Genomic DNA, 23,412 nt, shown 5'->3' on the forward strand with positions numbered 1-23,412 from the left:
CTAATTATGATTTTGTGCAGATTCAACTTCTCATGGTCTTGCAGGCTAGAAGCAAATGAAGGGTACTGAAAAAAAAATGACTGTGTATACAAGTCACCACAAACACAGGTCTTGGCAGGTTCACTAGCCAAATCTAAATCAGAAAATCCCCAGGTGGCACTTCCTTACCTAGTCCTGCATTTCTTTTTCTTTCTGTTCTCAATGCCCTTAGTTCACCTATCCTAATGTTTTTCATCTGTCCTTACAAGCAGACTGACAAAATTTACTCTTCCCGTCATGGCACAGTAGCTGGAGTACTGTGTCCAGTCTGTGGACAGACTAGACAGACTGGAGGAGTCCAAAGGAGGGCCACAAAGACGATCAAAGAGCTGAAGAAAAAACCAAAGTTTTTAAGTCTTTTGCCCCTGCAGAAGGGAAGGCTCAAGAGGATCTCATTGTAGTATTCCAGTAGTTAAAAGACAACTACAAAGAGGACAGTCTCTCTCTTCACATGGAGCCACATGAAAAAGAAAAGAGGCAAAGGATACAAGTTGCATGAGGAAGGTTTCATTTCAATATAAGAAAGAAATTTTTTATAGTAAGAATAACAGCAACAACCTTCCCAGAGACAGGGCAGAGCTCTCATTGATGGAGATTTTCAAGACACTACTGAACAGTGCGTTCTCATCTAGACTTCCTTTCCCACCAAAGATTGGACTGGACAGGCTTTTGATGTCACTTCCAACCTCAGCTGCTCTACAAGTCTATGTTTAACAGCCTGGAAATGATCAACACGAATAAGTCTTTGTTTAATTGTGCTTTCTTGGTTTTTTTGAAAGGGACAAAAATGAAAGGGAAGGCAGAGAGAGTGTCGTGAGTTACTGAAATAAGGAAGGTAGCAGCTACTGGTTTCCCAGGGTTCCTATTTCTAGACAAGCTAGCATATATTAAGAAACACTAAAGACACTCCAATTTTCAGTGGATAATATCTCTGCTCTAGATATTTCCATAACAGGACTGGCCTTTTCCTCGCCTGATAAAAGGACCACAAACATGGATGAAGTAAAGCCAAACACACTGTCATTGAGCCAGCCCAGGGCTTCTCCATGGCCTGAAAATCACAGAGCTTTTGTGATCCAGAACAAAATCCTGCATCAAAGTCGTGGAAAGCCAGGTTTGCCACTCCTGCACTGTGGAATCTAAAGCTGGAGGTGTTGGGAAGGCCAACAACATACCACAGAGAGGCCACGACTGCCTCACCAACACCTTGTCATCTCTGGTAGCCTGCTGTCCTACAAGGCAACAGTTTTGCCTGTTCTGAAATTCCAAACTGCCTTCCTTCCTAATAAATAACTTTGAAATGCAAATACTTCCAACTCCAAATAGAAGAGATAATTACTGTTGTCTTCAGTCTCACTTTAAATATTTACATACTGGTTTTATTAAGATAGTCTGTAAATAATAATAGACATATCTGCCTACTTATTCCATTTTTTATAATATTTGGTTTCTCTGAGTACCTGCTGTGAAAATACACAGATTTTTAAATTATGCCATGCTGTGGAAACATTAAACCTACAGCAACTCAGGCTGTACTAGTTTTTAAAAGATGAAAACCTGAACATATCCTTTAAAATTGATAATTTCTCACCCCATAAGTGGGAGGGGGTTTTTTCATCTTGAGGTGAGCAAGGACTAAATTGGTCAGGGTCTCATATGTACAAAGCCTTAGCATTAAAGACATTTGTTTTCAGAATTAACATCAGCAAAAAATTAAGAATGCCAAGAAAAAGTAGCCCAAGAGAAAATCTGATGTCTCAATAAAAATTCATAAACTACATTAGTGCACATTCACAAAAGCTTTGCAAAAAGATAAAATAATGCAGCATCATTTTGCCACAAGAGACAGGTTTGATTGTGATTACCTACATGGCTAAAACATTGCTAAGGCAACTATCTCCATGGTATCTAAGCTTCTAAGATATCAGTGCATTTACCATTCAAGAAATTCTCAAATGATCACATTTCTCTGTAGTTACAGAACTTCTCTTCATTTTTATTTCTTCTTTTTTTTTCTCATCTTGCAATGCCTCCATCAGCAGTGAGAAGTAGGTGAGATGTTTTAATGTGGAGGTAAGAAGAGATTTTAGCCAAGAAAAGTTCATTTGGGGTATATTCTGGAGCTACACACCAGCAGATTTTTTTAGACACAACTACAAATTGCTCCAGTAACCATTCAGCTTATGTTGGCCTAATACAGAGGTAATAAACAAACAAACAAACAAACATATAAAAGGGTTAATACAGTATTTAAGCCATGTTTGTCATCCCTTTCATCCCAGCCCAAAAGCACTTGAACGTCCACTTTAAAATTATTAGTGGAGAAATAATTTTTCTTTGACTTTTTATGTGCAAATAAGATAAACAGGGTATGTTATTTTACTTAAGAGGCTTTGTATAGCCCTCTTTTTGGTTGCAAAACAAAATGCTGCAGGCAAATTATATAGCTGGTATGTATTAGCATTTAAACTTCTATTTTCCTGGATATCAATAAGCACAGCAGCAATCAAAAATTAAGAAGAATTTAATCTTAGGGTCCATGATGCTATGAAATATCACATCTTCTTCAGGTAATGCCCAGAAATAACATGTTTCTTGTTTTGCCCATCTTATTATTTAACAAAGCCCTTCTCCCACCAAAACTGGGAAAAAAAAAAAACATTTCCTCTGCAGTAAGTCACCTTCCCATTACCAGCCAGAAACTTAAATTCTAAAAAATTACTAGCAGAGGAGGGATGCACTTATCCTATAAATACCACTCCCTCCAGGCATGCATCTCCTAACAGCTTCCCCACAAGTCAGACAGTTGCTGTTGCTTTGGCCTCCTGTGGCAAAGACACCTGCAAGTGGTCACAGCAGCAGAGCCTGAGGCCTGGAGGAACAGAGCAAAGCTTCAGTACTACAGCTCAGAAATCCTCCCATCACAGGCTTGTCCTTGTGTGGCCACTGGCACACATGTCCCTGGCCCTGTCATCCTGGGGACAGGTAGATGAAAACTCAGTTGAAAACCTATCCGAAAAGTCACAATCTAAAATCACACACACACACACACACACACACATTCCACACTACCCCTGCCAAAACACACCTATTCATATTTATTTATTTTGAGTGAAGGAAGGGTACTGCAGAGTCTAACATTGGAATGTGAAAACAAGAATTCTTTGGATTTCTTAACTGGTGAATTTTCTCTTTTAAATTGGAAGTGTTTCTCGCTGTAGGAAGGCAGCTAGACTTGTTTGGGCATATAAATCCCTTTGATATCCAGGATTTCACAGTACATTCCAATGCTGCTGTTTTACATGAAACCCTGCCTATCCTACATATAGAATCCCCATTATCCCACAGGGTGGTGTAATGTATTGCACAGAATGATGTTGCGCAGAGCAGCCCTCTTGCATGACCCACTGGGAAGACAACAGAGTGGGGCTGCAGGACAGGCCATATCAGATGGTCACTACTAACTCTAGCATGGTTTTGGGGTTGTCGTTTCTTCTTCCATCCATCAGTGGCAAGAGGGATGATGGGGATAAACCTTTATCAGTATAACAGCAAACATAAAAATAAGACTCCCTGAAGCTCATGTCTAAGATGATTAAGACTTCCCACTTCAGTTCCCCATGAATTCTTGGCCCAGGGTTGCAGGGACCCCTATTCAGCAGGTGGAAGCAGAGAGAAAGGCTATAAGCTTTGTCTCCATTGACCTGCCCAAGAAGAAATTGCTTCAAACTGTTCCCAAAAGAGCTGTTCCCAGATGGTGGCTCCCAGGTACACCAAACAATTAAAGCCCAGATACCTTGTATTCTCTCTCATCAGGTTGTAAAGTGTTTTAAATATCACAATTACAAAGTGGAAAAACTTAACAGCTTTCAGCAAGTTGCTATATTCCTTAGTCAAAAGGAGGTTTGTCTCAAAGCATTTTCCTAATCTATGTACTACATGGCCAGACCTGCTGGATGTGGGACAGCATGGAGCCATTTGCTGTGGCCTCACATTTTATGTTGTCTATCTGGGATGGACAGTCATGTGTCCGGGAAAGTGAGAAAGGGATCCAGCTACAGCACCTTGCAGGAATTTAACAGAAGTCTCTAAATCTCAGGTCAAAATGGTCATTGCTGCATTTCAGTGCCTTCCTGCAGCTGGGAGGCAGCCTGTACTGGAGTAAGGCTCTTAGGGACTTCCCAGCTCAGGGAGAGTTCTGGCACCTTCCTGTTCAGATCTTGCTGTTCACCCCCTGCTGCTCGGATCCTGCTGCTCAAACCCAGCAGCTCAGACCTTAACGCTGTGTTAAGGCAGCAGCCCCTCATACAAGGGGGCTCGACTGGGCTGGTTGCCTGCTCCTCGGGGCCCATGGGGATCCAGCATCACAGCTCCACCTAAGGACTCAGCGTAACAGGACACAGGAGAAAGTTTGCTGTGCTCAGTCATAACCTGGCCCCTGCAGTGAACTTCCCAGTCTGCCCTACGCTCAGCTGATGCTGCTGCAACCCAGCAGCTCCTGTGCCCGGGGACATGGCTTTGCTTCCTGGGGGCTGGTATTCACTAGGCTTCCGCAGAACAATGGGGATATGGGAATGGTGTCCTTACAGGATGAAGGTCCCGCACGCAGTGAAGTGGTGGCTGGGCTAGCAAGCCCCTGCGTGGGGAAGGGGACGTGCAAACCGAGGAGAGTCAGAGGGGGCGTGGTGAGGAAAGCTGTGCGCTTTGGACATGGCTGGTAACAGTGTGCACGAAGGGAGTTCAGGGGTTTATTGTACAGACATGATTCAAACAGTTTAAGGAGGAAAGTGCCATTGTGGAGAAGCGCCTGCCAGGCTGTACGCGGGCACAGGCTGCCGCCTGCCGGCTGCCCGACCGCCGGCCAGGAACGAGCTTTCCCGGGAAAAACTACGTGCTGGTCAGTCCAGGTTTCAAAGCCTGGTGTCAGAGCACGGTCCGAGCCCCCGGGCTGAGCGGAGCTGCGGCAGTCGCCTGATTATGTTGGGTAAAACATGTGTGATTAAGTCAGCAGAGGCTCTTTCTGCAGAAGCGGGAAGGGTCTGACAGGGCATCCCTTCGTGTTTGTCTGTGTCTTACAGGGAAGTGATAGCAGTGACTCACACACAGGCTGCAGCCGTCAGGACAGCTGGACTTCAGAATTTCATAGGTGGAATCACAGAATGGTTTGGGTTGGAACGGATCTTAAAGACCATGTAGCTCCATTCCACCCCCACTGCCATGGGAAGGGACACCTTCCACTAGACAAGGTTGTTCAAAGCCCCATCCAATATGGCCTTGAACACTTCCAGGGACATGGCAGCCACAACTTCTCAAGGCAATGTATTTCGGTGCCTCACCACCCTCACAATAATTTGTTCCTTGTATCTAATCTAAACCTACTCTCAGTTTAAAGGCACTCCCCCTTGTCCTATCACTGCATGCCCTTGTACAAAGTCCCTCTCCCACTCTCTTGTAGCTCCTTTAGGTACTGGAAGGTGTTGTAATGTCTCCCCAGAGCCTTCTCTTCTCCACGCTGAACAACCCCAGGTCGCTCAGCCTGTCTTCATAGGCAGGGTGCTCCAGCCCTCTGATCATCCTTATGGCCCTCCTCCAGACTCGCTTCAACAGGTCCATGTCCTTATGTTGGAGGCCCAGTACTTGATGGAGTACTCTTGGTGGGATTTACATTTTAAGGAGTCTCATCTGGTCCAACAGAAGACGGTAGAGAGTTCCATCATTGCCTAGGCATTAAGTGATCATCCTGTTCAAAGATTTATTTCACATGTTAGCTTTAGTCTATGCAAAAGACCCCCATAAATTATGGGGGTTTAATTTTTTTAAGAAAATAAGTGTCTATGTGCCCATGCTCTACTCTTCTTCAGTGTTTAGTTTAAAGAGTTGGTTTGGGAAGTCCTTTAGAAGGAGCTTTTGCTGAAGGAAGAATGTAAATGAAGAGCTATCAGCCTGGACATTAGGAACAGGGAGCACTATAGGCATAGTGACAAGCAAACAAGCAAAAAAATCCAGCTAAAATCCACATAAAACAGTAATTTCCTTAATCCTTATGTCTGTCAGAATGGTCACTACAAAATACAGATACTACTCATGCAGATAAAAAAATTGCAATTCACTGTAAGGTTAGCTTCCCCCTCACCACCAGCCTTACCTCCTGGGTCCCTGTAGACCCCATGGAGAGAGACAGATGCTGACCACCTGGCCTCCATCCACCTTGTGCTGTAGTGGATCCCTGAGACAGGGTCAGTGCACCATGCTTTAGAAGTGCCTGTACCTCACCCTGACCCCCAAGAGACCTGGGGTGAGGGAGATGTGGGCTGTAAAGACATCTCAGTTTTGGGGACCTGATCTCCAGAAATGTCACTAGTTTAGCATCAGAATCTGGAATCACTGGGAACATGAAACCCGTAGCACCAATGCTGTGTAGTTGCTGGGACCAACTCAGAAGCTTGGTCCTTTGAAGACTGACTGAATGCTGTCCTCCTGAATGGTGTCTGTTACAGTGTCACATCACTGAACCAGTGCATACTCCAAAGTAGGTTTTCTGCTGGTAAGCTGGGCAAGTAAAGGGTGAGGGAGAGTGAACATCAATTTTAACACAACAAGCCAGTGAACAACTTACTCTGCCCATGCTATTCAAGTGTGATAGTTTCATGATCTGTGTACAGGATCTGTGAGATACCCTCACTGGAACCAAAATGGTGCCCACAACTTAGACAAACAGAAGAGGAAAGCAGCTAGATACTATCCAAGTTTATGAGCCCAGAGATTGAGAGGGCTGTGTCTGGAGTAGGCCGCATCAGAATGTTAATGGTGCAACTTTGAAATAGACTTTTTTGAATTTAGGTCTTGCTTTGGGGGGAAAAAAAAAAGGACACCCTAGAAGACTCTTGCAAAATGTAGCTAGAGACCCTACAGCGTGTGCAGCTTACTCTGATTTAAAGATTCTGAGAAATCAGGAAGATCTGAAAGGAAACATTCTCAGTCTCCTTCCTGTCATGACTCAAGTGTAAACCCAGAGAGGGTTTTCTTCCCTCCTCAAACTGTGAGAGCTGCTTTTTATACCATAAAGTTAATGAAATGCTGTCTTAAAAATGTGATCAACAACAAATTCCTGCTCTCCAGAAAGAAAAATAGCTTGCTGAGATGACCAGGCTCTTTCATGGCACTTCTGTGGAAGAACGTGAAATGAGTAAAAAAAGTCCTCTTCTAGAGGACTTTTGAGAGTTTGGTGCTTCTCTTTTGCACTTCATAACCCTTTTTTATATGGTTATGGGAAGACAATGAGATCTCAGATTCTCAGCTAACATTGAAGAGCTTCTGTGGGTATCTGTGGTCTCAAGACAAGAGACAGGCAAAAAACCACCCAGTCCTGCAGGCTCTTCAAGGGACTTCAGTCTTCCCAGCTGCTGTAAGCAAACACAGCACAGGATGACAAGAACCCAGACAGGAAAGGCTGTTAGGAAGGAGTACTCTGAAATCTGAAATGTCTTCCAGCAGATCTTTATTGATTTTTACAGACTGGTGATGTTATTTTACTTTAGGTTCTTTATCCTTCAGACATAGCAGACTAAGTATACAGCAGTGCTCTATCCTGTTATTGGGTGCATATGAAGGTCTTTATAGCTTCCTTTTTTAGCAATGAGCAAGACAGTAAGAAGGGGTTGATTAGGTGACACTATTTTTAAATCATTAAAAGAAGCCTGGTTAGTTTCAATGTTGTTTCCCAAAAAAAAAAAAAAAAAAAAAGGTTCAAGTGAAAAAGGAATACCTATATCCAGGGCTGGGGTTTTATTACTTTTATGTCCATATTCTACTAATAAGTATTACAGGTCTGTAAAAAGCTTATACTGCAGACTTTCAAGCTGAACACCAAGTTCCCTAAAACAAAGTACAGGAAAAAAATGTGTTACTGCCTCCTGAACGACATGCCTAGATGATTGTTATTCCCAGAGCGTCAATTGTTCTTATGTTTAACTTGATAAACTGCAGGTGCTTGAAATTACTGCAGCAGCCAGAATACTGATACACAATAAGCGCTCATGTCACATTTCTCCTGTCTGCTGTTAGCCTAAATTTACTTCGTAGAAAAGATGATGATAAGGAGTCTCTTTGCACAAAGGAAGTACAGCTTCCATATGCCTTGGCAGCTGTACCATGGAAAAAAGATAATACCAACAGGTGCAGAAGAATAGAGTTCAAAATATTGCTGGTTTCTCCTTTATTGCAAACATGCAGCAAAGCAGAATGAATCATTTTCCTGGAGACCCAAGCGCAAATGGAGGTAACAACAAGATATACTTGAAGTTTTCAGCTGATCTCTTTGCCCTAGTATTATAAGACTGGATTTTCATTTGTGAAATGCCCAGTGGTGCTGCAACTACTTCAAGTGGTAAACAAAGGAGGATGCTACTTTTGAATGTATAACTATACTTTTGAAAGTGAATGTAGAATTTTCAGAGCCTGATAATATGCCTGGAGATTTTACTTCACTGCAGGTAAAAATAGCATGATTCGTTGACAGTGGCCATAACACATTGATGATAATTAAACCAAAGAGGAGACATTAAGGGAGTCAGTTAATTATTTTGTACAGATTAATTTCCATATTCAATACTCAAAGAAGCTGCAAAAAAAGTTTTCATTTATTTTTAAAAATACTGCTTCATTTGTTAAAAAAATTGTTTCCTTCCTGTACAAAACAGTTTCATATCTATATTCAAAAATTAATCATCATCACAGGACAAAACTATTTCCTGTTTTACATTTATGTTTGCTATGAATGCAAAAATAATACTCTTCTGAGACAGTCATGGCACAGAGCAAAGCATTTTAGGAGCCAGACGGTGACCCTGTAAATGGATGTAGGTGTACTGATTTCATGCATCATTAGTACTTCTACTTTCCAGACAGCCAATGTGATTTGGTTCTGTTCCTATCAAAGTTTTACTTTGATTTTAGCTGGGATAGATTCAAACCTTATTGAGCTAATAAGTCTCAGTTTGGATTAGAAATTTCAGTGCTATTCTAATAACCTGTTCCACTATTAAAAACAGACCAAGCCTACACTGAGTAAGCAAGGGTGAAAATGAAAACAGACACATTTAGAACTTTCTTTTCTGGATTTGGGCACACCTTTAGCACCCTCCTGCTGCACACAGCTTTTTACCTCCTTCATTGCAAATAAGCCTTCTATTATGTGCATGCATATTTCTTAGTTGCAAATGTTCATGCACCAGAAGGGCACACATCATCTTCAATGAAAACTGTTGTTTCTGTGCTGTTGAGTTCACTGGTTCATGTTATAGTCCTGACAAATTAACTGCTCTCTTAGCTTTAAAGAATTCTTACAAAACCAAGAAGCTGAAAACACATACTATGGGATGTAGATTTGTGAAGCTGGCAGCTTTCTGGAGTGTTAAAGCTTAGGAAAATCCAAATCCAAGCTAAAATGTATGGAATGTGAGCCTCTCTTTGGGGCTTTATCCAAAATACACTGAGGCTAGTGAGAGTACTTCCCCTGACTTCATGCAGCTTTGGATCAAACCTTTCAAAGAAGTAAAGCAGAGGCTTGAGATGCTTAATTTGTGGGAGAGGTTTGGTTACAAAAAGAAGTTGTCCAAGTATATGACTCCACAGGAAAACCTAATTGATGCAATCTCATCGCCAGAAGTTCAAAAGTACACAAAGAAATGGTACCCTTCATGTTGTCAGGTTGGCAGCATGAGCAGAGGAAATGTGGAAAGGGGAGGACACTAGAACAGCCCCAACCCACATGAGAGGAGGAGGTCTATGAGTGGCAATGCTGAGACAGGTGCATTTCCATTTTCTAGGACTGCTCTCTGCAAACCATAATGTTTTCCTCTCCCCTCCCCTTCCCCATGGCCAACACTCTTCTCATGCTGGTGGGATTGTGATTATTTTATTTAGGTGAATTGTGAATTATTGTATTCAGGTATCCCTGGTAAGAAGATACTTCAAATATATCACAGAAACAGAACTTTCATACCACAGTAAGTGGGAAGAGCAATAAATCTCTAAAGTATTCAAGCAACTTAAGTGTTCTAGCAATTGGCGATTGCTTTAAGTGTATAACAGGAGGAGGGGAAGCTACAGCCTAGCAGCTGCTAGAGACAAGATGGAATTTTATGTTCTCTGCTTTACTACACATTTAAGCTGGTCCCAAGGCTAAGGTGTGCCTTGTCTGCTAAATAATATTTGTCCATCAGGTCTAATTCGGCAAAGTTGTAAATTATTTTGATCCTTTGAGGAGATACATTACAGTAATAACAGTAACAGCCTCTGTTCATCAACATCTTTAGCCTACGTGTGAGAGTACACCTGAAGGCATTTCCCTGAAAGGGGGAACAAGGGTGGCCTCTCTGTTCAGATTGTCTCAAGCAAACCGCCCCCAACAAGTGATTGTGGTTGTTGGCACTCATGGAAGACAGTGCCTTCCTGGGCAGAAAGTTCACTGCACAGAAGAGTCATTAGTGAGCCCTTCTATGAATCCCTCCAAGTCTCCAGAAGGTCTGCAGCAAGAATGCATTTCTGAAGCAGCTGCTTAAAGATCTGAGCGAAACTTGGCTGGAAGAATAGCCACATGATCCTCCAGCCCCTCGAGTATTTTTGGCTTTCAGATGCTAAATCCAACGTGACATGACAGCCTTACACAACCAGCAACTCACCATCAACCAACAGAGTAAGTGAGAGTTAAACAGAGCGGGGCAGGGCGGGGGGGACACACACACTTGTGCACCCACCTTTCCCTTTCTTTCAAGATTTTAGCCTCTAGCAGTTCAGATAAAACTGAAAACATCCCACAGTGACTGGCTGTGGTGCAGGGCAGCACACCAGCTGCAAGCAAGTTGTCCTGATCATGCATGAACACGGAACATTTTGTGTCAGGGCAGACTCACGGCCACAGCCAGCTTCAGGCTTTTGAAACATTTGGATGACTTTTTAGCTCTAACTCTAGTCCAACATGACACTATCCCTTTAAAAATCCCTATTGAAATAAAGCCCCTGAAAAATATAATTTGCAGGTCATATAGCTCAACACAGGGCTGGAAGAAACTATCGGTTTGTTGTGTGACAACTGGTGTCACTCTGCTTTTGTTCCCTATCCTTCTATTCTGGAGATTTCACCCTATTTTCACCGTGGGACACAGGTACAAATAAGTGAAAAGGGGACAAAACTTTAGGGCCTGACACTCACATTAATCACTCTACTCCCAACATACAGCTAGAGTAAGATACATTTTCACTTACCCTAAATCCTATTTTCACCGTCAAAGTGGTGTAAATTAATGTGGTATTTGTGGGAAAAAGGACTATTATCTTCAAAGAGAAAAATTTGTCTCTTTAAAGTTCACAGAACAGAGATTTTTCTTTACCTGATACAACTGGGAAATCTTGCCCTAGCAGTGGAATACAATGACTAGATAATTTTGTGCATCCCAAAGTCTTTAATTTAATCATGGATCGTACTTCAGGAGATCTGAGGATATTATGTTCTATTCAAAGACTTGTATGAATTTCTCATCAAACTGCAGACATTTGTCTCTTCTGCTTCAAACAAGATAATTGCTAGATTATGGATAATTGTTAGATAAAAGAGTCTTCTCTTGATTTATTGAAGTTTGTAAAAGTTTCCTCACAGCAGAAATAGTTCTGAGTTAACAGAGCAACAAAAATTTCCAAATAATTAACTTTCTTTAATACCCAAGTAGTCTACATTTTATAGCTAAATAACAATTACTTGAAAGTAAATCAAGTCTCTTTGATGCTCAGAATTTTAGCTCAAAAAATGTATTCTTTAGTAAAGTCCAAAATTTTTTGAAAGTGTTGATGAAATGTGTTGCATCCAAAATGATAAACTTCTTATTTTTTAATGGCATTTTAAAGCATTTTGTAGGTAGAGGCAGAATAATCTGATTATCAGAAAAAATTAATTCGTTTCTTCTCTATTTAATTAAAGCCAAAGTGTTGGAGCTCTGTGTTGATTTCTAGAGCAGAGAATAATGTGTGGCTAAACAAAACCAACTCACATGAAGGGGGGAAAAGCTGTCTACAATCTGTGAATGACTGGCAAACATATATAAAGCATTTCTAAAAGAACACATAGCTTTATTCCTTTCAAAATCTAAGGGTAAACAGTAAATACTATTTAACCCAAGTATTGCTGGAACTGGTGTGAGAAGTTTCTCTTGGAAAACACAGACACCTTTAGTTTAGGGTTATATGCCCCAAAATTATTGAGATACCTTTATTTAATGGACAACATTGTCATTTGAATTTTTTATACCTGGAAACTGTTTTTAAGGCAGTCACCTGGGCCCATTTGAAGCAAACATCTCTGCAAACAGACCCATGCAAATAATAGGTCTAGGAACAAGGAAAGCAATCTATTTAAAGAAGGGGGGGGGGGAGGGGGGGCAGGGGATGGAAATTGAAGCTATATAGCCAAGAGCTGTGGCACTAAAAAATTCTTCATCTTTTAAAAGACAAAGTAAACCTACAGTCACTTGCACCATGTATGATAAATAGATAAGGATAAATACAATCCTTGAAGGTGTAAGTCCACATAGTGGGCAGGAATTGAGATTGGTTTCTTTTGCCCTCCATGCAAGCATTTGTTACCCACCAAGTGCTGGGTACAGTTCTGGGTCTCCACTTTTAGAACAGAATCTGGAAAGAGGGAAGCAGTACAGAAAAATGCTCAATGAAAATAATTCAGGAGCTGGAGAAATGTCTTACCACAAGAGAGATCAAAGGTATTCCGTCTGTCTCATTTTTAAAAGAAAAAAAAAAGATGGAGCAATGACTTAGTTACTAGGCCAACTTCACAGAGAGAAAATATCTGGTTCTAAAAGCTTCTTGAACTTGGTGGGCAAGGAATAACACAAAGTGAAAGCTGGAAGCTGAAGTCAGATAAAATCAAATAGGAAACATAGCATAATTTTTATATTTTTTTTTTAAGTTATCACATTAAGTACTGAAACAAACTACCGAGGACAGCAGCCTGGCAGTCTTCTGGACTAGCGCTATTAGAGGGACATCTGCTTACACAAGGCACACTGCTCAGTCCAGTGTTTGGAAAACTGGCTGAAATGTGCAAATGTGTGATAAGAACGTGAGAGATGGAGTCAAGATTCCCCCCAAGCCCCAAATACTATCAAAGTCTGGCTGTACAAATTTCCTTTTGGTCCAAGATCTCAAATTCATTTGAGGTTAATTTCTCAGCTCAGGAAATAAATCAGTCTCAATATCCACTGGAATTTGTTTTTTCAGACCTTGACTTTGCAGATCTTTGATAACAACTGGGGAAAACAGAAATGGTTATCACAGTATAAAAAAGTTGTTTCGAAAATCCTTAAAGTAATCTGTTCCTCTTGGACCTATAAAGCCTTTAGGAGGCTTAGGTGAAAAAAAGCATCTAGTTATTGAGATTTTTAGAACATTTTCATGTTCTAAAAGCAATGCTTCTGCCAGCAATTTTCATTGAATACTGTTATTTATAGAGCCACTTCAACAATGAAATAGGAAGCTGTAATCACACTCTATATGCTTTGGCAGCCCTTGACATGGGCAGTATGTCTGAGAGGTACTGTATTCAGACTATCTTTTTTTTCCCTTTCTTAATAATAATAAAAAAGATATTAAAAATCTATCTTTGGAGCTTTGCTATAAAAAGGGAGAACTCATTAGCTGAGAGACACACAAAATGAAAAGAGCTTATTACTCTTTTGCAGTGAAGATACCAAGTTTAGCCAGACATTGTATTTTAATTGGATTTTCCAGCAGTAAAAACAGAAGACTCAAAAAAAAAACCCTTCAGAGGAGGAGAGGAATGACTCTGCTCTTTCCCTTTGAGCCCCTGTGGCCAATGAGATGTCTCTGTTTCTTTGACCCCCATGATTCCAGCCCCAGTGGAGTAGCTCATTGACCCTACCCGTAGAGGAGGAAGCTGCTGCTGCTGATGACTGCTTGTGACTGTGGCCTCCCCTTGCAGTCCCAAGCTGCTGAACCTGCAGAAATGACTTCCAGTAAGCCATGCCAGAGAGGCACTTAGTTATCTGTGTTCCTCTCATCAGCCCAACTCTTGTTTCAAACCTCAAAGATCTCAGTCTCTCCTTCTCCTTGGGAAGATGCTATGAGGAACCCTTCTGCCCAAGGGGAGCTTGCTTTGTTCAGTGGGACCCTCAGGCATTAGTGCTTGGGCAGTCTCACTGTCCAGGCAGGCTCCTACCCCCAGCACCCACACATGCACAGGTGCTCTACTGCAGCACAAGCAAGGACAGTCCATCAGCCTTGCAGAGGATGTCCCTGACTCATGCTGTGGTTTTAATTCTCTCCATGGCATAATAAGAGATTCTGGAAAATGAACATAGAATGGCTTTTTTCCTTTTAATAGTCAGAGTACAGGTAAAAAGCTCACAACAAGCTGCTTTCTCACACACCTTTAATATCTTTTGCTTTTTAATGTCTTTTTTAATGCCATGGAAAATGAGATCAACTGCTGCCTCAGCAAGTTTGCAGATGATGCAAAGCTAAGTAGTGCAGTTGACACAACAGAAGGAAGGTATGTCATCCAGGGGAACCTGGACAAGCTTCTGAAGTGGGCCCATGATAACCTCATGAAGTTCAACAAGCCTAAGTGGAAAGTGCTGCACCTAGGTTGGAGCAATCCCAGACATGAGCAGAGACGGGGAGAAGAAGTCACTGAGAACAGCCCTACAGAGAAGGACTTGGGGGTTCTGGTGGACAAAAAGCTGGACATGAGTTGGCAATGTGCTCTCGCAGCCCAGAAGGCCAACCACATCCTGGGCTGCATGAAAAGCAGTGCTGTAGTTTGGGATTATTATGTAAATTCTCTCCCCTGCCACTTAACTGCCCAGGCCAGCAGTTAACAAAAGAAGTAGTTAACTGTTGATCACTGGGGTGGGGGCAGGTTTGTCTCTTTTGGGGTTTTTTTGGATATTCTTTGCAGTCTTGGCTCGGCGGAACGCGGGAGTGGGGGCTCCGAGGAGGCAGGCTGCCCTGCTGGTTACTGCTGGGGCTTTCCTGGCTGTCTCGCTGCCGCTGTGCCCGGACTGTTTTTCTGGCCATTCAGCTGCTGCTGCCTGCCCCTGACTGCTTTTCTGGCCGCGTTGCTGCTGCTGCCTGCCTCTGACTGGTTCTGACCGCGTTGCTGCTGCTGCCTGCCTTGGATTTGCTTCTGGTTGCTCGTACTTTTCTGCTTCTTGGACGGGGAACACAGGGGGAAGAGACGGAATCCATCTGAAAGCTCACTGCTCGTCTGTCTCGCTGGAAAGGAACTGAAACTCACTCTGCAGCCAGCCGGGTTGTGACATTGACACTTAAGTATAACTTTTCCTCCCGGAGGAAAACCTGCTGGGTTTTTGTTGTTGTTTGTTTTTTTTTTCTTTCTCTTGTGGTGTTGGGGAAGTGGGTTGCACTAGTCTGTTTACATATATATAAAATCAGTTATCCTTCTTGTATTAAAATTCCTTTTCTTAAATTTGATAAAGAGTGGTGTGATTATCGTGGAGGAGGCCCCTCCCCTGCTTGTGGGTAAACATTTTGGGTTTTTATCCTCAAACCAAGACAAGCAGTGTGGCCATCAAGTCAAGGGAGGTGATTCCGCCCCACCTCCTCGTCCCTGTATTCTGCTCAAGACACAAAAGGGCTATGTATGAAATCTGACACACAGAAAATTATATTCTCAGGGCTTTATAACCACACAACCTTTATAAAGATACACACTCTGAAGTTATAACCTTCATATATAGGTGTTAAAGTGTACACAACACAACACCAAAGATGTCCCATGAAGGCTGAAGACAAGTGAGCAAGTGATGCATAAATTAGTACTTCTCTGCTGAGAAATTCCTTGAAAACAGAAAAAAGGAGTGTATGAGGAGTGTTTCCTGATACACCAGGTCCATACTCAACACCAGACCAAGTTATGTGCAATTGTATGTAAAGTTATTCTGTTTTTTGATGGCCAGCTGCCATTTAAAATATCAAGAGACTTTCTGGCCTCTAGCTAAAGCATCCAGTGCCACTGCAGAGCAAAGTTTGCCTGGTTTCAGAGTTTCAGAAACTTTGGGGTTTTAGTAGCAGTTGAAACATCAACTGCATTTGAGTGCATCACTCATGGACAGTGTCGAAGGAAAGGAAAAACTGTTGTCAATGTGGCCAAACAGAGATATTAGAGAACTGAGCTGATAAAGGTCACCCTGCCCTGGCTTTATTGTCCCATAGTAATAAAAGAAGACAAAAGTACTCACCAAACTGTCTGTGGATACATCTGTGTTAATAATCAGTGCAGCACAATGAGCATGAATCTATAGGGTGAAGGACTGGTGCTAAAGTCCGCTCTATTTACATCTCAGAAGGCGTTCGTGTAGACTATCCCTTGTCAGGTCCTGTGGACCCAGCAGCAGTGAGAGCACATCTACTGGTTTCATTTCAGCTGGAAGTAAAGTTTGTGTATTCTGAGACTGTTCCCCCACACAAACCAAAGCACAGCACAGGTAGGTAGTATGGACATTCTATTCAGACACACATTTCTAATGCACCTTAAAATGTGCCCAATAAGACTGGAACCAGCATCTAGGCATCTCATAAAATAGAGGAAAGGAAAATGTGTGAAAGTTTAGCACCCACAAAACAAGGAGAAAAAGTACAAAGACAAACTTGCAGCTATAGCCACTACTAGTTAAGAACGCCTGAAAAACTGTCCTCAAGGATGGATGGAAACAAGTCATCCTCTCCACCAGGGCAGATCCAGATAAAAGTGTCATAGATGGTGTGAAAGGGTTCACTGCTTATTGGGTCTTGGGAGCTAACAAGGATAATGCACAGAAAACATCAAGGGGAAAAAGAAAAAATTCCTTACCACATGGTACTCAACCTGCCTCGCCTCCATTAGATTATTCATTGATATCAAAGCCCATATTGTTCACTGCAATTACTCAGCTTTCTTCTTGATAAGAAAAACGTTACAGCATTGTACAATGCTCAGGAGGGAAGGAGATCACCCTAACAGCCTAACAGTCCCTCTCCATGAAATGCTAATGCATCATAGGTCACTGAGGTTACAGACAAAGAGCAACAGCCCTTAGATTCTTAAAACAAATAACAGTTCTAATTGTAAGTGGATGTGTATGTGTGGCTGTTATATCTGATTTTTCAAAGAGACTTTTTTTAAACTCCATTTGTTTCCTGGTTTTCATTTTTTTCTTATCTAGGAAAATTTCTTGGATGCAGCTACAAGCACAACGCACTGTTTCCCAAATGCACATTTGAAATTAAAGGACTGCAGCCTAAAAATACAGCAAATACACAATGACACAAGAAACTTTCCTTTCATTCCTTTCCTCAGTTGAAGTCAGGGATATAGAAGTGTTTGCAAAAATATTTCTGCTGCAAAACATGTACATTAGGTTGTAAGGCTATCATTAGGATACATGATCACATGAGGATGTGGTGTGTGGAGAAAGAAGCACAGCACTGCTGCTGAAATGCAGAAGGATTAAAGTTAATTCACAACTCAGTGAATCTGTTCATAGACAGCCAAGTCCACGCTTACAGATTGAGCATCCCAAGATAGCTCAGACTCCCTCTGCCTTCAGTCCCATGTCCTGCCTTCCCCAGTCTACAAAGACTTGCAGCTCCTTAGCAGGAGATGGTAGCTTTGCTCTCCTTGTTGGACTTCTATGGCATGAACATGTCCAGACACCTGTTGAACCCATGAAAATATCAAGTATTCACAACTTCCTGCTTCAAAGAGCTCCTGGCCCATGACACTTCATTGTAGGTGTTATTTTATTAGAAGAAGGTTTTTCCTGGACAACTGCAGATATTCTGGTTAAAAACAGACTGAAAGAGGGACCCTAGCATGTCAGGAAGACCAAGGGCTCATTTGGGAATGCAGGAAGGCTGGGTTAGTATCTCCGGTCCAAAACTATCCACATCTGAATGTCCCACTAGACCAGCATTTGACCTGACTTTGAATAGTCTACTGCTAATATCTACCAGTACAAACTTTTGGAGCTATACAAGTTTCTATAAACTGGTCGACCGTACCAGTTTCTGTGTGTCTTATGATTCAGGGAAAAGGACTTTGTCAACCTGTGGTCAGGGCATTAATTTCCTGTGGGTAAGATGCAGCTTGAAGTTTCTTGTTTCTTTTCTTCTTTTCTTTTTTTCTTTTCGTTTTTCTTTTCTTTTCTTTTCGTTTTTCTTTCTTTTCTCTTTTCTTTCTTTTCTTTTCTTTTTTCTTTTTCTTTTCTTTTTCTTTTCTTTTTCTTCAGGTGGAAGATCTGAAGCCACCTGAAACCCCACTGCAAAGTAGGGCAGAGACAGAATGCAGAACAGTCCAGAACCTTTGCAGATCACCTAGTCCTGTCCCTGCTGATGCCATGACTGGCTTCAAAGTTGGCGAAGGCAAATGATAGATTACAGTATCAGTTGGGGTACCCAAAGCAGCTCAGTCTCTGGAGCTGCCTGAGTATGTGAACCCAATATAAGAATGGAATGGGCTCCCAATAGCTGTTGGGATATGGCTCCTGGGAGACAAAGATGTGGAGTTTGTGTCTCTTTGAACCAAGCTCAGCGAACTACCAAACTGTCCTTCAGGGAATTTTCATCTGCCTCCTTTTCCTGAATTCCTTATTTGACCTCAACACCAATGGTAAATGTTTGCAAAATGTCAGGACCAGGCACCTAATCCTCTTTCCCAAAGGGTTTAGGCAGAACTGAGTACCTCCCTATCAATTCACAAGGTCAGTTTTCATAGCTAATATAGGTCTTTTTTTTTTATCAAGACATTTCTGGAAGGTTTATTGCACACCCCATATCTGCAAGTCACCACCTGAAACTACACCCCCGGCATGTCAGGCAATGGCCAGACCCAGGCACATGACAGCTGCCAGAGCACTTGGCTGACTGACGCTCATCCCTCAGCTGACCAGCCAGACCATTATGTAAAATTCCTCAGAGAGCAGTGAGGCATTCCTGGTCAGACACAAACAGTCTCAGGAGCAGCTGGACACAAAGTCCACTGCAGGAGGAGGTGGGGATGTACAAACAGACCCTTTATTTCCCCACACACTTACAGGACACTGCTATCTTTCCCTGCTCTGCCGGAGCCTCCCTTGAGCTGCTGCACAAAGAGCCATAAATGGGCAGCAGATTCATTCAGCTCAGATAAAATCCACTACTGGCTATAGTTGAGCATTTTCTCTCCTGTGCTTCTGAGCTTCCTACTGTAACACTTCAGGAAAAAGAATTTCAACAAGAAATTGTATCTGCAGGGTGAGACACAGCTTTATATATTAAATTAGCCCCATTCAGTGCACTATGAAATTTTTTAAATAAATGAAGCAAGGGCATACAAGCACAAGACTGCCAATTTGGGGAAAAAATTATTAGAAGTTATAAAAGCAAGTATAAAACATCAGCACAAAAAATCTTAAGGGGTTCTCCATTTCAACACATTGAAACAGGTTGAGTCTATTGTTGGAAAGTCAGGTCCTTGACTGAAGTTGAGCCATGTTTGAGGGTTTTAAGGAACTCCCAATAAATTTTCTTTACCTATTAGGGAGTGTGTTCAGCTGCCTCATTTCCTATAGAAGTACTACTGCTTCTCCCTCCCTCACCAATTTTCAGAAGCTTTAGCTTTGAGGCACACAGCTGTCTATCCACATATATTCCAAGGCTTACTCTGTTTTGCTTTTTTTCCTAATTGCAGTGATATCTGTGTTCAAAGCCCTGTAATCAGCCCATGGCCCTTCACGACTGCCAGATAAAATTATCCCTTCTACTGGAGAGATAGAGCAAGAAAGAATTTCAGGAAATTAGAAAATAATTAACAGAGATTTACAAAGATACCTTTTGTCTTTTAAAAGGTAAAAGAAAACATATTGCCAGAGCTACCAAACAGGTAGAAACTATTTTTGCTTTAAACACCCCCCTAACCATAAATCTTCCTGCATACATTCCTAAATAAAAATCGCAAATATTCAGAAGTGCTTTATGATATGAACGTTACTGATGATAAGTGATACCACTTTGACAAATACTTCTGCCTCTAGAACTCCAGTTATGTTGATTAAAGCAAATTTCTACATTAGCTATCTATCATGTAATCTCCACAGTGTTGTGAAATTTGTGGTGGGTTTTATAGCATGAACTGTAATAGGAACTAAGTGTTCTTGTAAAGAGCCAAAGACCAAAATTAACAGACACAGTTTGTAAAGATAAAGCACTAGAGACAGGCATGCAAACACTGAAATGGCTCCTTCATAATCATACAATTATTGGATGATGGCTCTACAGATGAAGTTATTGCCTCAACTACACTCATGTCTGTACACTATGATTCATCCAACTTAAGAGAAGCTGTAGTTTAAGAGCAGTAATAGTTTGACAGTAGTCTGTAGTGCTAGATCCTGAACAGTTGCATCATCTCTCCAATTTGTTTCTTACAGAATGGCAGAATGAATTAGCTTGGAAAAGACTGCTGAGATCATCGAGTCCAAATGACCCAACACCACCTTGTAAACTAGACCACAGCACTAAGTGCCACATCCAGACTTCTCTTAAACATCTCCGGGGACAATAACAACACCACCTTCCTGAGCAGCCCATTCCAATGGCCAGTCAGCCTTTCTGTAAAGAACTTCTTCCTAATGTCCAAACTAAATCTCCACTGGCACAGCTTAAGACTGTTTTCTCTTGTCCTATTACTAGTTGCCCGTGAGGACAAACTGACCTCCATCTGGCTACAATCTCCCTTCGGGTAGTTGTACAGAGTGATAAGTTCTCTCCTGAACCTTCTCCTCTCCAAGCTGAACACCCCAGGTCCCTCAGCTGCTCCTCACAGGCCCTGTGCTCCAGTCCCTTCACCAGCCTCCTTGCCCTTCTCTGGATTTGCTCCAGCACCTCAACATCCTTCCTGAATTGAGGGGCCCAGAACTGGACACAGTACGTGAGGTGTAGCCTCACCAGTGCCAAGTACAGGTACACTTCCCTCGTCCTGTTGGCTACACTATTTCTGACACAGGCCAGGATGCCATTGGCCCTCTTGGCCACCTGGGCACACTGATGGCTCATGTTCAGTCTCCTGTCAATTGGAATCCCCAGGTCCCTTTCTACCTGGCCACCATCCAGCCACTCTGTCTCCAGCCTGTAGCGCTGCAGTGGGTTGTTGTGACCGAAGTGCAGGACCCAGCACTTCCTCTTGTTGAACCTCATCCTGTTGGTCTTGACCCACCTATCCAGCCTGTCCGGATCCCTCTGCAGAGCCCTCCTACCCTCCAGAAGATTGACACTCCCTCCCAACTTGGTGTCACCTGCATATTTGCTAATGATGGACTCAATCCCCTCATCCAGATCATCAACAAAGTTATTAAATGGGATTGGGCCCAACACTGATCCCTGGGTGACACCACCACTAGACAGCAGCTGGATGTAGCTCCATTCACCACAACTCTCTGGACTCAGCCACCCAGCCAGTTTGCAATGCATCAGTGAGTGCACCTGTCCAAGCTGTGGGCTGCCAGCTCTTCCCATGTATGCCATGGGAGAAAGTGTCAAAGGCTTTGCTGAAGTCTAGATGGACCACATCCACAGCCTTTACTCTCATCCACCAGGCTGATCAGCAGGTCATAAAAGATCAGATTGGTCAGGCAGGACTTGCCCCTCCTAAATCCACACTGCCTGGGTCTGATCCCCTGTCCATCCTGAAGGTGCCACATGATGGCACTCAAGATGATCTGCTCCATAACCTTGCTGGGCACAGAGGTCAGGCTGATAGGCCTGTAGTTTACCTGGTCTTCCTTCTGGCCCTCCTTTTGGATGGGTGTCACATTGACCAACCTGCAGTCATCTGGGACCTCCCTTGCTAACCAGGACGGCTGATAAATGATGGAGAGCGGCTTAGCAAGCTCATCCACCAGCTCTCTCATCACCCTAGGATAGATCCCACCTGGTACCATAGACTTGTGAGGATCCAAGTGGCTCAGCAGGGCACTAATTGCTTCCTCCTGGATTACAGGGAGGCTATTCAGCTCCCTGTCCCTGTCTACTGGCTCAGAAGGCCAGTTGTCCTGAGGACAACCTGTCTTATTGTTGAAAACTTAAGCCAAGAAGGTGTTAAGTACCTCAGCCTTTTCCTTGTCTTTGGTGACTAAATTCCCCACCACATCCAATAAAGAATGGAGATTTTCCTTGCCACTTCTTTTGCTATTGATGTATTATCAAAACAAAGGTCATGCACCTTCTTTTTTTTCCCTTGAGTTCCTGCAAAAGGTCCCTGCCCAGACGGCTGGTCATCTTCCCCTCTGGCTCATCTGTCAGCACATAGGGACAGCCTGCTCCTGTGCCTTCAAGATTTCTTTCTTGAAGTATGACCATCTTTTTTAGTGTATCTTTTAGCATTTTTCACCTTGCACCAGCTCTATTTCCAAGAAAACTGAAAAATCTTACATATTTGTGATGCTTGTGTTATGAATTAAATACAGTTTTCACAAAGCAGTTTAACCAATCCAGCTGTTCTGCTTAAAAATCAAATTGCAAATTTATAAATGCATAAAACCATAACCAAAATGTATTTCTAGGACAGGCAATTACAAAATGCTGCATTCCACTAAAGAGGACCTCTTTCAGAGGAAAAATCACCCATAAATGCCCTTTGGGGGTGTTCAAGAAACAGGATCTGGTGCCAAATGTCACACAAATTTCTTCTTTGATTTAGTTTCAAACAAACCAGTAAGCTTCCCATCATCCCCACTGAAGTAGCTCCCACAACATGCAGCTGGAGCTACACTTTGCTGCACTCATCCTGCTGCTGCTCCTTGCAGAGCACAAAATATATCCCAGCTGTGCCTCACACCATATGGGACAGCTGCTTCCCTGCATAGTAATTAACAAACCCATGCTAATCACAAATCCTCAAATCCAAAAAAGTCATGTAACTGTACTGGCTTCCTGCTCCTGGACTGGGAGGAAAATGTATGCTTCAAGTCCTCCTGCTCTGATGACAAGTTAAAAAAAAAAAAAAAGAGATTTTTAACAAATTATTCTATGAACAATGGAAACTAAAATACTACACAGATTGATGCAAAGCCTTAGACCAGAGGAAGCCTCTAGCTTTGGATGGAGCAACCTGGGAGCACCCTAGTATGTCTCTCTCCTTAATACTTGACGAAACATTTTCTCAGAGGTCATTATATCAGTCAGGGAAAAGCAACAGCACCACATGTAATCATGCTGGAGAAGAGCGATGTGTAGGCCACTTCCATGAGGCTGCTGAGAACTGCAGTCCAGCTATGGCAGTAGATGAATGAGGCTCTACATCATTCCCCA

General features: G+C 42.5%; 1 protein-coding gene across 1 annotated transcript in view; it reads right to left on the minus strand.

The window, feature by feature from the left end:
- OCA2 (OCA2 melanosomal transmembrane protein) overlaps window positions 1–23,412 on the minus strand; it is a 207,992-nt gene that overhangs the window by 180,635 nt on the left and 3,945 nt on the right. The window lies entirely within an intron of this gene.

This window comes from Pithys albifrons, chromosome 1 (genome assembly GCF_047495875.1).
Source record: "Pithys albifrons albifrons isolate INPA30051 chromosome 1, PitAlb_v1, whole genome shotgun sequence".
NCBI classification, from domain to species: Eukaryota; Metazoa; Chordata; class Aves; order Passeriformes; family Thamnophilidae; genus Pithys; species Pithys albifrons.